The following is a 12,206-nucleotide window of genomic DNA, read 5'->3' as shown; positions in this document are numbered from 1 at the left end:
TTCAGGGCTGAGAAGGACTCTTCCAGATTTGGTAAGGCATATGAGTCTTTGACAGTCTGTAAATTGAACTTGCGATAGTCTATGCATAACCTCACAGTAACATCTTTTTTTCGTACTACAACAATGGGAGAGGAAAAAGGAGACTCTGACTCTCTGATCACTCCTGAATGTTGTAGGTCTTGAAGATGCTTTCTGACCGCCTCTATGTCTTGGGGGTGAATAGGTCTTGCACGCTGCTTGAAAGTAGTCTGATCATTAAGAGTAATTTGATGTTTCACATTGGATGTATGGCCGAAATCTAAGTCATTTCTGGCAAATACCTCAAGCACAGAGTTAAGCTTTTCAGAGATTCGTTCCTTCCATTCTGTAGACAGTGGTGAATTTCCAAAGTCAAAACCAATGCTGGTTTTAAGAGCTGAATCCACTGGAGTTGACCCGGAATCACCAACATTGTGCTCTTGGGTAACAATGTGCTGTACAGCATTTAACTCTGCAATGACTCTATTTGGAGGAATGATAACATCATGGTCCATTTCATTATGCATACTTACCTTGACCCTCTGTGCAAAGATCTGGGACAATTAAGGCTAGTGTGGAGACTTCCAATTCAGAACCAGTGATTTCTTTTGGGAAGGTGACTGCTACTTCAACATAAAGGGTACTAGTTGGCCATTTGCTCCCCTGACTTCGAGCAAATCAGTTAAAGGTTTAATGGGCTGTTCAGTCAAGTTAGCTTTATAGAAGGACCAAGGAATAGTTGTTACCTGGGAACCAGTGTCTAAAAGGCATTGATGTTCTTGTCCAGAAATTCTTACTTGTGCGGTACACTTGGCACCAATTAAACCTTTTGGTAGTGCGTTGGCACCACCAGTAGAATGATAATGATTTGTCGCATTGTGCTTTTGATGGTTAGTGGGACATCTTGGTTCTCGTGTTCCTGTTTGTCCCTCAACAGGAACAGTTACTCGTTTAAAATTGCAGACTGTACTTCCCATCTGTGTTGCTTTTCCCTCAGTTCTTTCTTCTTTTGCTCAACTAACTTGGCATTAGGGGCGTTGCTGCACACATTAGCAATGTGTCCATCCTGTCCACACCTAAAAACAGTACCAGGGTCTGGGTTTACTCTTCTGGACACCGTCCACAGTCTCAAAATGCTCTCTACTGGCAGAAACAGGCAAAACCTTTGTAGAACTGCAGGTGCTTTGGGTTTCAGCTATGCTTTTGGGTGTTTTAACTTTTGCCTTCACCTCCTTTTCCTGCTGCATAGACACTACCTGCGCTTTTAGCTCTGCGATCTGTCTTCTCAGCTGCTCTGTTTCAGAAGGGACTTCTTTGTGGACAAGGAATAATCATACACTTGGCTCACATCTTGACCTGGGTATGCTATTTGAGCATTGACATGAGTTCTTTGCTTTGATAATCCGAGATGTTGTTTCATTCGTGTGGTTTTGACAGCATGCTTGTCTTCCTCAGTCCTAAGAGACAACAAGAGCTCTGAAAAGGTGGGTGGACTGTCTTTTCTTTGCTTTAATCGTAGCTCAGAAATCAAAACATCGTCCCAACATCCTCTACAAAATTGCTTAAGAAGATGTTTGTTGGATTCTGACATGGGAATGCCACCTCTTCTTACAGCCATACTCAATGCCCTCTGCAGCCTATGTAAGTAACTGGATGGTCGCTCGCCTGCATTCTGAAAAGTGTTCATAAACTTTGCGAACAACTCATCTCCGTCTTCCACAGTACCGAATGCAGAATCTAGAAGCTCAAGGTATGCACTTGGCGTGGCATGCGGGCCTAAATGTCTGATGATATCTGTGGCGGGTGATGCAAGGCTCTCTATAATCTTTCTGGTTTGGTGCATCATAGGAAGAGTAGGGTCTTCTAACATGAGTTCTACATTGTTGCGCCATGTTTCATAATCTGCTTCATTACTAGAGCATGGAATCCTTCCCAAAAATGTTCTGAGTCAGAGTGCAGTATAATGCTGTGATGCAACTCCTTCGCTCTTCACTATGTGTTCCACGATGACCCTTTGCAATTCAGTGAGGTTTAAGTCGCTAGTGCTTACCCTGTGTGATGACTGGGCAGCAAGTTTGGGTGTTGAGAGGGGTTGACTGTTACTGCTGACATGAGGTGACTGGGTTGTGCTCAGCTTACTTGGCTCAGGAGTATGGTGTGCGGGGAGGACTTCCTTCTCTTGATCAGTTTCAGAACAATCATCTTCATCATCACCACTCTTTACATTTTCTTCATCAGCAAGACTGAGTGATCTGGACATGTGACACAGCTCCTCCTGTAACACAGCACTAAAAGGCTTTCCGCTACGTTTAGCAATGTCTTTTAGTATGGTCAGGTATTTTAACGTTGCACCTGTACTGTCTTCACTTGGATATACACTAGACAGGGTATTTACATGATAAATCACAGTAGGATTGACTTTGTTCTGGTGCGTGAAAGGCAGAATAGATTGCAATGACTCCACTGCTGTACTATAATTGTACTCAACTATAGCATGGTTGTGCAGTTCGGAATCTGGGTTTGTGATAGGGATTACCCTGCTAATTGACCCATAGGTCTTTAAGACATCCATTAGCTCTTCATCTGACTCAGATCCTGTGATCCCTTTTTACTTACAGAGAATTATGCACTTTTATGTTCTCTGACTGGATAATCTCCATGGTTCCTTTCCAATGCAAAAAATGCAAAAACAGGGCTGAACAATGTGTTTAAACTATACGTGTAGGTTCATCTCAGAAAACACAAAATCAGCTCTGAGTTACTTCAATTATTATTAGTTTTAACCAGCTCCTGGCTGTGCTCGCCACTTTATGTAACGGGTTCAACAATGGCAGTGTGGTTTTGTATATTCTTTGGACCAGATCTAGGCTCGTGAAAGAGCTGGTAAGTTTTGGAGGACAAATTCAGTGACTCAGACCATGTAAATAAAAATTTTATTTGGGGATCTTACAAACCTGGAGATTATCAGCACATCAGTAAATAATGCACATGGATCGGGTGAATGGGTAGACAGAATAAATAAATAAATAAAATCATATATGTTTGAAAAGTTCCAATCTGGTTTTAGGCCCCATCACAGTACTGAAACAGCATTAGTTAAAGTAACAAATGATCTCCTCCTTGCATCAGATCAAGGCTATGTATCACTGTTAGTGCTTCTTGATCTTAGTGCAGCTTTCGACACAATTGATCATAGGATCTTGCTAGAAAGGTTAGAACGCTGGGTTGGAGTCTCAGGCACAGCCCTTTTATGGTTTCAGTCTTACTTAACAAATCGCTATCAGTTTGTAGAGCTCAATAATATTTCATCCAAACGTACAATGGTTAAATATGGGGTCCCGCAAGGCTCCATCTTAGGACCACTATTATTTACATTATATATGCTACCATTGGGCACAGTTATAAACAAACCTGGTGTCAATTTTCACTACTATGCGGATGACACTCAACTTTACATATCAGCCAAACCCGATGACAAACTCAGTTTAGGAAAAATTGAGGCCTGTGTAAGAGATATTAAATGCTGGATGTCTCTAAACTTCCTACAATTAAATGAGGACAAAACAGAAGTTCTCCTTGTGGGCCCTAAGGCCGCAAGACAGAAAATTCCAAATTTAATGCTTAATCTTGCAGACTATCCCATTACACCTGGCACAGTAGCCAAAAACCTAGGCATCATACTCGACTCCGACCTATCATTTGATAAATATATAGATAATACTACTAGGATAGCTTTTCTACATCTCCGCAACATTGCCAAATTAAGAAATGCATTATCACAGGATGATGCAGAAAAATTGGTGCACGCCTTTGTTAGCTCTAGACTAGACTACTGCAATTCACTACTGTCAGGATGTTCAAATAGGAATCTAAATAAACTTCAAGTAGTTCAAAATGCCGCAGCTAGAGTTCTGACCAGAACTAGAAAATTTCAGCATATTAGACCAGTCCTATCAGCCCTGCATTGGCTCCCAGTTAAATTTCGTATTGATTTTAAAATTCTATTATTAGCATATAAAGCACTACACGGGCTTGCTCCTGAATACCTCCAGGAACTTATTTCCTACTATGAACCCCCACGTCAACTAAGATCACAGGGTGCTGGTCTGTTATTAGTTCCACAAATTAACAAGGTAACAGCAGGGGGAAGAGCCTTTTCTTATAAGGCCCCCCAGCTTTGGAATAATCTTCCTAAATGTGTCCGGGACTCTGACACAGTCACAATCTTTAAATCTAGGTTGAAAACCCACTTATTTAGTCTAGCGTTTGATAATTAATATCCCCCTTAGATAAAGGTACAGATCCAGGGGTTCATAGACGAAGGGTTTTATGGTAGACTGGGGTGCTGGTGCTGTCATCCTGTCACTGCTCGTGGTCACTCAAGTTTGTTGACAGTGCAGTGGACGGATGCCATTGTCTCAGAATGCCCCCAAGCCTATGTTACCTTCTGGTTCTGCCTTTTTTTAGCTAGGCTGTAATAATTTAACTTAGTGCCGGAGTTGCTGCCACACTCCAGAAATGTTTATAATTTTACCTGTCCTGTATATGTCCTCATACAGAGCTAATTTTCCCTGTTTCATTTCTCCACATGGCTGCCCACCTGCTTGAGGAATAATGAGATTAGGAGAGACAAGCGATCCATCCTGGCCGGCCACCTCCTGCCTAACCGGATGCCTACACCATGATGGACATTATTACATATTTTTCGGTCTAAATTGACATTATTGCATCTTTTACATTCTGTCTACATTCTGTCTATATTGTTGTTGTTGTCATGGTGACCGGTGTCGGCCAGAGGAGGATGGGTTCCCCCCCTGAGTCTTGGTTCCTCTCAAGGTTTCTTCCTCATGCAAAAAACTAGGGAGTTTTTCCTTGCCACTGTCGCCTTTGGCTTGCTCACTGGGGGCTAGGACTCGGCACTTGTAAAGCTGCTTTGTGACAACAACTGTTGTAAAAAGCGCTATATAAATAAAATTTGATTGACTGATTGATTGATATGTGTGTAAGTGTGTGTGTGTGTGTCTCTGTCCAGTTCCATAGTATTCTCTTCTGCATGCAATTGCTTTATCTCTTTTTCAGGACTTGGCTCGCCACTCCTTACCGGAGAAATCAGAACTCAAGAAGGGCACCTGTGGATGGGGTGTCCAGCTATCAGAGCTGGTAATCACTCAAGGCTCCGCACATTCAAGAAACCTGACAGGAGGCATCAGGACCATTCAAGTTGCTGCCACAGGGAAAGGGATTCCACACTATGACCCTGCTTGACGTCTCAAGGCTCCAATAAAACCTGACCTGTACACCAAATAGGCATAAAGTCACGTTTTTCCCAACATAGCACAATCCCATCATGTACACACACATATATACCACATACAACAAATAAATCTTGTAACAATTCAAATGAATCATATAACTTCAATTCACAGGAAAATAAATAGACAATATGACAATAACCATATTAACTGTCAATAAAATTAATAATCTAACACAAAACATTCTATAGCTTTTAACTGTACAACTTTATAATATGATTTTATGAATAATATTACTTATAGAGCAATGACAATATTTGCCTGAGCATATAACCTTAACTGCTCAGCAAAGCTAAGAACATAAGGGAAGCATAGCATAGCTACGTTTTAGCATAGCTAAAACATGGGCGATAGGCGCCATCAGGCGACCATAACAGGTAACATCAACCATTTTCATTCACGCACATGGTACCGCCATCACACACAAACTACATTGAATGTGCAGGGCTCTGCATATATATATATATATATATATACAGGGCCGGCCCTTCCATTAGGCGATATAGGCAAATGCTAGGGGCGCCGGCTGTCCAGGGGGGCGCTCGCGTGAATACGTTATTTATTTATTCATTTACAAATGAACAATTTATAAATATGAAAACAAGCAAAGTCCACATAATCACAACTTCATTGTGTAATAATATTAGTCAAATGAATAATTATAATAGCACACGATACCCATCACCTGCGCAGCCCCCTCCCCCCGCTCGCTCTGCGCACCTCGTTACTGTTTCTCTGTTGGGGAAAAAAACAACGCCACAGAGTGAGTGTCATCTCTCCAGAAAGATGCCAAAAAGACCGAAGTTCTCTGGTGCCCAGTGGAGAAAAATGAGAAAAGAGGAGGAAGAAACCAAAGATAATATAATATGGTGAATTACACTATACTGTATGTTGTACTTGAAGGGTGCTTCGTTTTAATATGAGAATGCATGTTGATGTGTTTCCATCTTTGGCGGAGAATTTTTATAAGCAGATCTTACACACTGACTCATATAGGATTGCTGGCTCTCCCTTTTAATTTGAAACAAATCCAAAATGCTGCCAATCTGTAGCAGTGGTGTTTTTCTTTTAAACCAGTTCACTTGACTCATAACACACTCATTGTCATTGTGGCTTTTCCCCCTCTGTATGATCCTAGTGAAAACCGCCACTCCATAACCAATCAGTGTTCTCCAACTGCTGACCCCTCCCACAGATCTTTTTAATGAACGAGCCAAATTTTTCAAAGTACAGATTTGGCACGTTGCGTCACGTCACATGGTTAATATACTGCCACAATTTTATAATACTGTCATCATACTGCCCAATCCTAGTAGGTGCTATTATTCGCTTAGCTCAGCAAGTTTTTAAAATAAATATATAATAAAACACACCTATACTCTCTGTTCCTTTCAGATGTACTTTTGAAATATTTAAATCCTGTTTCTACACATCCTGGGCAACCAGAAGGCGCATTCTCAACCTTATCACCTTCCAGTGAAGCAGCATTATACCATCATATCCCCTCCACCTCAGTACACCAATATTTATTTATTATTCATATTTAAAAGTTGTTCTCTGCACTACTTTATCTAAAATAGTTTTATTTTTGAGCAATATATTTATTGTTATACTGTATTATAATTCATTTGGTTTTTATTTGTTTCTTTAATACTGATTTTACTGTTGATTTCGTTCAAATATAAATATATATATATATATTTATAAAAAACATAAAGCTTTGCGGTGTCTGTGTGAGTGTAAAAACCCGACGATTGATGATGCAGGGGGCGCCAACCAAAATCTCGCCTAGGGCTCCACATTGGTCAGGGCCGGCTCTGTATATATACACATATTTATTAACTACTCGGTAATGCTAAGATTTTGCATTTAATAAGAGACAAACTAATATCAAACTGAGCACCAGGGACTCGTGGATATGTCTCTCGTTCAGACAAAACTTAACAGTTTAATTGAAAAGGAAAGCTCAGATGCACGTCCGTGCTGAATTTAAATAAAAAATTATTATTTTATAATCCACTGAGCAATATTTATACCTGGGTTACACATATTTTCAGTACACTGCACTTCTCATGGCAGTGATACATGTGCTCGTTATGTTAAAATAAGTTTGAAATAAACACATTTATCCATCAAGAGTGTTTCAACAGACTTCACGGAGAGTATTATTCAGCGTCTTGTACGATTTCATTTCTGAATTCAATATTCAATTATTCCTCACTAAAGAAACTTTCATAATAAAATCCAGTAAATAGAAGAAGTTTATTGTATACATAAGGACATTTTATGTTAAAAAATAAATGCTGGAATGGTTATTATTCATGTGCCTGATATGGATCCCAATATTACATCACATTTCCCTGTATAGTCTGCGAGTACTACACACTATACAGCACTACACACATCTACCTACTACATCACATTTAAACAATCCCCCACACACTCCAGCTTTGACAACACATATCCCTACACACATTTAACACAGCTGTTACACACACTTTCACTTTAATGTTTACAACTCAGTTTTACTTTAGTTACTGGTTTACCTGCCCTACACGTGTTCAGGTTTCACACGTTGAAAGGATCATGTTGTTTTATGAGTTCCCTCATGTTGTCCTTAAGGTTGGTGAAATACTCGTTCAGCACTTTGATCTGGCTCCAGTCAGTAAACATGTAGTCGACATAGTCACGGAACAAGGCATGACAACCAGGCGTAAACCTCCAATAAAAAAATTTCAGAGACGTATTAGTCTCATCATCTTTAATTTCGCCTTTGTTACGCCTTTGTGTATGCATCGATATCGTAGACCGTTTGTAGTCCTTGTACTTATTTAACAGATCTCGTAGATCGTTTCGGTACATGTCAACCACAGCGCTAACAGAGTTCAGGTTAACATCAAAGTCCGAGTTGGTGCTGGTCGTCTTCAGTCGGGCCGCGTGCACGAGCATCTGAGAGTGGAACGCTGCGCCGTTCACCCAGTGCTTCATGGAGCGCGAGCTCATCTGGTTGTCGTGCAACATGGAGTTCCTGAGACGGGTCAGCTGGCCGCTTAACTGTTTCTCAAGACGTTCAGTGTCTTCTAGCGCCTTCACCGGATCACGCAAATGCATCCCGAGTCGTTTCATATACTCGTACATAGAGTCTCTCAGGTCCGACGCCTTCTCCTCCGCAAACACTTGCCGTAACATGTTCACGGTGTCGCTGTCCGTCTCTGCAGGACATATCGCCAGGTCCAGCATGAAGGAGATGACCAGAGCCCCTAATCCCACGGCGTTAACTGCGCCACTGTAGCTCATCAAAGTAGAACCCAGTTTTTCCAGGTAGTCCTTGGCAGTGCTGAGGGCGCGTAGATGGTTGAAGTCCTCACGTAATTTTGCTGCTGAATCCGTTCCTGAATACTTTATTAAAGTGGCGTCTATGCCAATATCGGGCAACACATCAACTGACTGAGCTAATCTGAACAACCCCGCAGTAGAGACATTGTCCAACTCATGAGAATTCCTCGAGCCCATAACGACAGCAGCAACGAACGCTCAAAATTTCCTTTTAGTTGTAAGTTCCGAAGTCAAGAACAATCTGAACCGGTCTCACCCGACGTTCTCGTGCTCGCAGTCTGATGCCAAGATTAAATAGCAGTGAGAGGATCTCATTCCAGTTGGGGGACGTTCTCCTCAGGGTTGCCAGGTCATACAAAAATATCCTGGGGGGGGGGGGGGGGGGGGAGTGGCTAGTGTAGGTTGTTGAGCGGGGGGGGGGGGGGGTGCGAGTGTAAGTTGTTGAGCGTGGGGGGTGGAATATAACAGGTGTCGTTTACCAAACAAATCTGAATGTCTAGCGTTCGACTTTTAACAAAGGTTACTTGACAGCAGGCCAATTGAACTGACAAACAATTGATAAGGCTTTAAGTGAAAATGTGTTTTTTGTTCTTTTGTTTTGTACACTGTGTGTGTGTGTGTCTGTCTGTCTTGTGTCTGTGCATGCTTTTTAGAATAGAATAGAATAGAATAGTCTTTTATTGTATAAACAATGTTAGGGACAGTGTTGCAGCAGTGAAATTGGGTTGGCATCCTCTTTCCAAGGCAGCAGTTTACAAAAACTTACAAAATACAAAATAAGTTAGCAAGTAAACACTAACATAGATAAAACAAACATATGTACATTTACATTTTAAATTATTTATAAAGTGATATGTGCTCTTAGGGGGGTGGGGTGCTGGGGGGGAGCTTTGGTCAACAGTGAATGAGTCTTTGTTTATTGCAGGGGATTGATGGCTTTCACAGCCTGGGGGTAGAAACTGTGTCTCAGTCTGTTTGTTTTCGTTTTTAATTGTCTAAACATTTTCTTGGAGGGGATGGCGGAGAACAAGGAATGTCCGGGGTGATTGGAGTCCATTGAGATGCAGATGGATTTTTTCTGAAGACAGCTCCTGTAAAGGTCACTGAGGGGGTTTAGTGAGGTGCCCAAGATTTTTTTTTGTGACTCTTGAAGTTCGTTTTGCATCCTGCATGGCCACATTAATGCACTTTATTCTTCATTGTGCTTAAATGCCACTGTCAAAAATGGTTACGTTCTTTCTACTCCATTCAGTTTAAAATGTGTAGTAAAATATTATTTTTCCTAGAAAAGTGTCTTCTTTTTTTTAACTATTTATTAATTTACAATATGTAAAATAAATAAATAAATATTTATATTTTATATATATATATATATATATATATATATATATATATATATATATATATATATATACAGTGGGGAAAAGAAGTATTTAGTCAGTCACCAATTGTGCAAGTTCTCCCACTTAAAAAGATGAGAGAGGCCGGTAATTGACATCATAGGTAGACCTCAACTATGAGAGACAAAATGTGAAAAAAAATTGAGAAAATCATTTTGTCTGACTTTTAAAGAATTTATTTGCAAATAATGGTGGAAAATAAGTATTTGGTCAATAACAAAAGTTCATCTCAATACTTTGTTGTATATCCTCTGTTGGCAATGACAGAGGTCAAACGTTTTCTGTAAGTCTTCACAAGGTTGGCACACACTGTTGCTGGTATGTTGGCTCATTCCTCCATGCAGATCTCCTCTAGAGCAGTGATGTTTTGGGGCTGTCGGTGGGCAACTCCCTCCAAAGGTTTTCGATGGGGTTGAGATCGGGAGACTGGCTAGGCCACTCCAGGACTTTGAAATGTTTGAGAAAAAAATTGAGAAAATCATTTTGTCTGACTTTTAAATAATTTATTTGCAAATAATGGTGGAAAATAAGTATTTGGTCACCTACAAACAAGCAAGATTTCTGGCTGTCACAGACCTGTAACTTCTTTTTTAAGAGGCTCCTCTTTCCCCCACTCATTACCTGTATTAATGGCACCTGTTTGAAGTCGTTAACAGTATAAAAGACACCTGCCCACAACCTCAAACAGTCACACTCCAAACTCCACTATGGTGAAGACGAAAGAGCTGTCGGAGGACACCAGAAACCGAATTGTAGACCTGCACCAGGCTGGGAAGACTGAATCTGCAATAGGCAAGCAGCTTGGTGTGAAGAAATCTACTGTGGGAGCAATAATCATAAAATGGAAGACCTACAAGACCACTACTAATCTCCCTCGATCTGGGGCTCCACGCAAGATCTCAGCCCGTGGGGTCAAAATGATCACAAGAACGGTGAGGAAAAATCCCAGAACCACAAGGGGGATCTAGTGAATGACCTGCAGAAAGCTGGGACCAACGTTACAAAGGCTACCATCAGCAACACACTACTACGCCAGGGACTCAGATCTTGCAGTGCCAGATGTGTCCCCCTGCTTAAGCCAGTCCATATCCAGGCACATCCGAAGTTTTCTAGAGAGCATTTGGATGTTCCTGAAGAGTATTGGGAGAATGTCATATGGTCAGATGAAACCAAAGTAGAACTATTTGGTAAAAACACAACTCGTCGTGTTTGGAGGACAGTGAATGCTGAGTTGCATCCAAAGAACACCATACCAACTGTGAAGCATGGGGGTGGCAACATCATGCTTTGGGGCTGTTTCTCTGCAAAGGGACCAGGACGACTGGTCTGTGTACATGAAAGAATGAATGGGGCCAAGTATTGTGAGATTTTGGGTGCAAACCTCCTTCCATCAGCAAGGGCAATGAAGATCAAACGTGGCTGGGTCTTTCAGCATGACAATGATCCCAAGCACACTGCCAGGGCAACAAAGGAGTGGCTTCATAAGAAACATTTCAAAGTCCAGGGGGCTATTCCACAAAGCGAGAAAACCGGGTAAGTTAACTCAGAATACATGGAAACTCGAGGTTTTCCGTTCCAGAAAGAGAGAACAAATTATAGCTACTGTATGTCGGTCTGTCCGAAAAGTATGTCTGGCATTAAAACGGCTAGTGCCCAGTTTTGTTGTGTTTCCTGGGCATTATGGACATCAAAGAGGAATTCCACAGCATCGTTGGTTTGTCTTTAATTCACACGGACAATAAAGAAATTAAGCAAAGGAGAAGCAATATATAACGAACTTCATTCCATTTACATTTTAAGGATTTCCTAGAGTGATTGATGGAACCCACATATGCTACCTATTACAGCACCATTAAAACATGAAGATGATTACATAAACAGGAAATCCATCCATAGCGTTAATGTACAGGTACTAACCTTTATAACCCTTAATGAATAATGTAACCCTTAATGAATATCTCCCCATCAAGATCATATGTGATGCTTCCCACCTCATCACAAATGTTGAAGCCAGATGGCCAGGATCCGTGCATGATTACACACTGTACAACAAATTTAAACAGGGTAGGCTTGTGGTAGTTTTGCTATTTGGTTACATGCAGTGTAATAGTTAAATAATTGAAAACTGTAGTGTGATTAT

This window comes from Brachyhypopomus gauderio, chromosome 1, assembly GCF_052324685.1.
Source record: "Brachyhypopomus gauderio isolate BG-103 chromosome 1, BGAUD_0.2, whole genome shotgun sequence".
Classification (NCBI taxonomy): Eukaryota; Metazoa; Chordata; class Actinopteri; order Gymnotiformes; family Hypopomidae; genus Brachyhypopomus; species Brachyhypopomus gauderio.
This window is presented reverse-complemented; position numbering follows the sequence as displayed.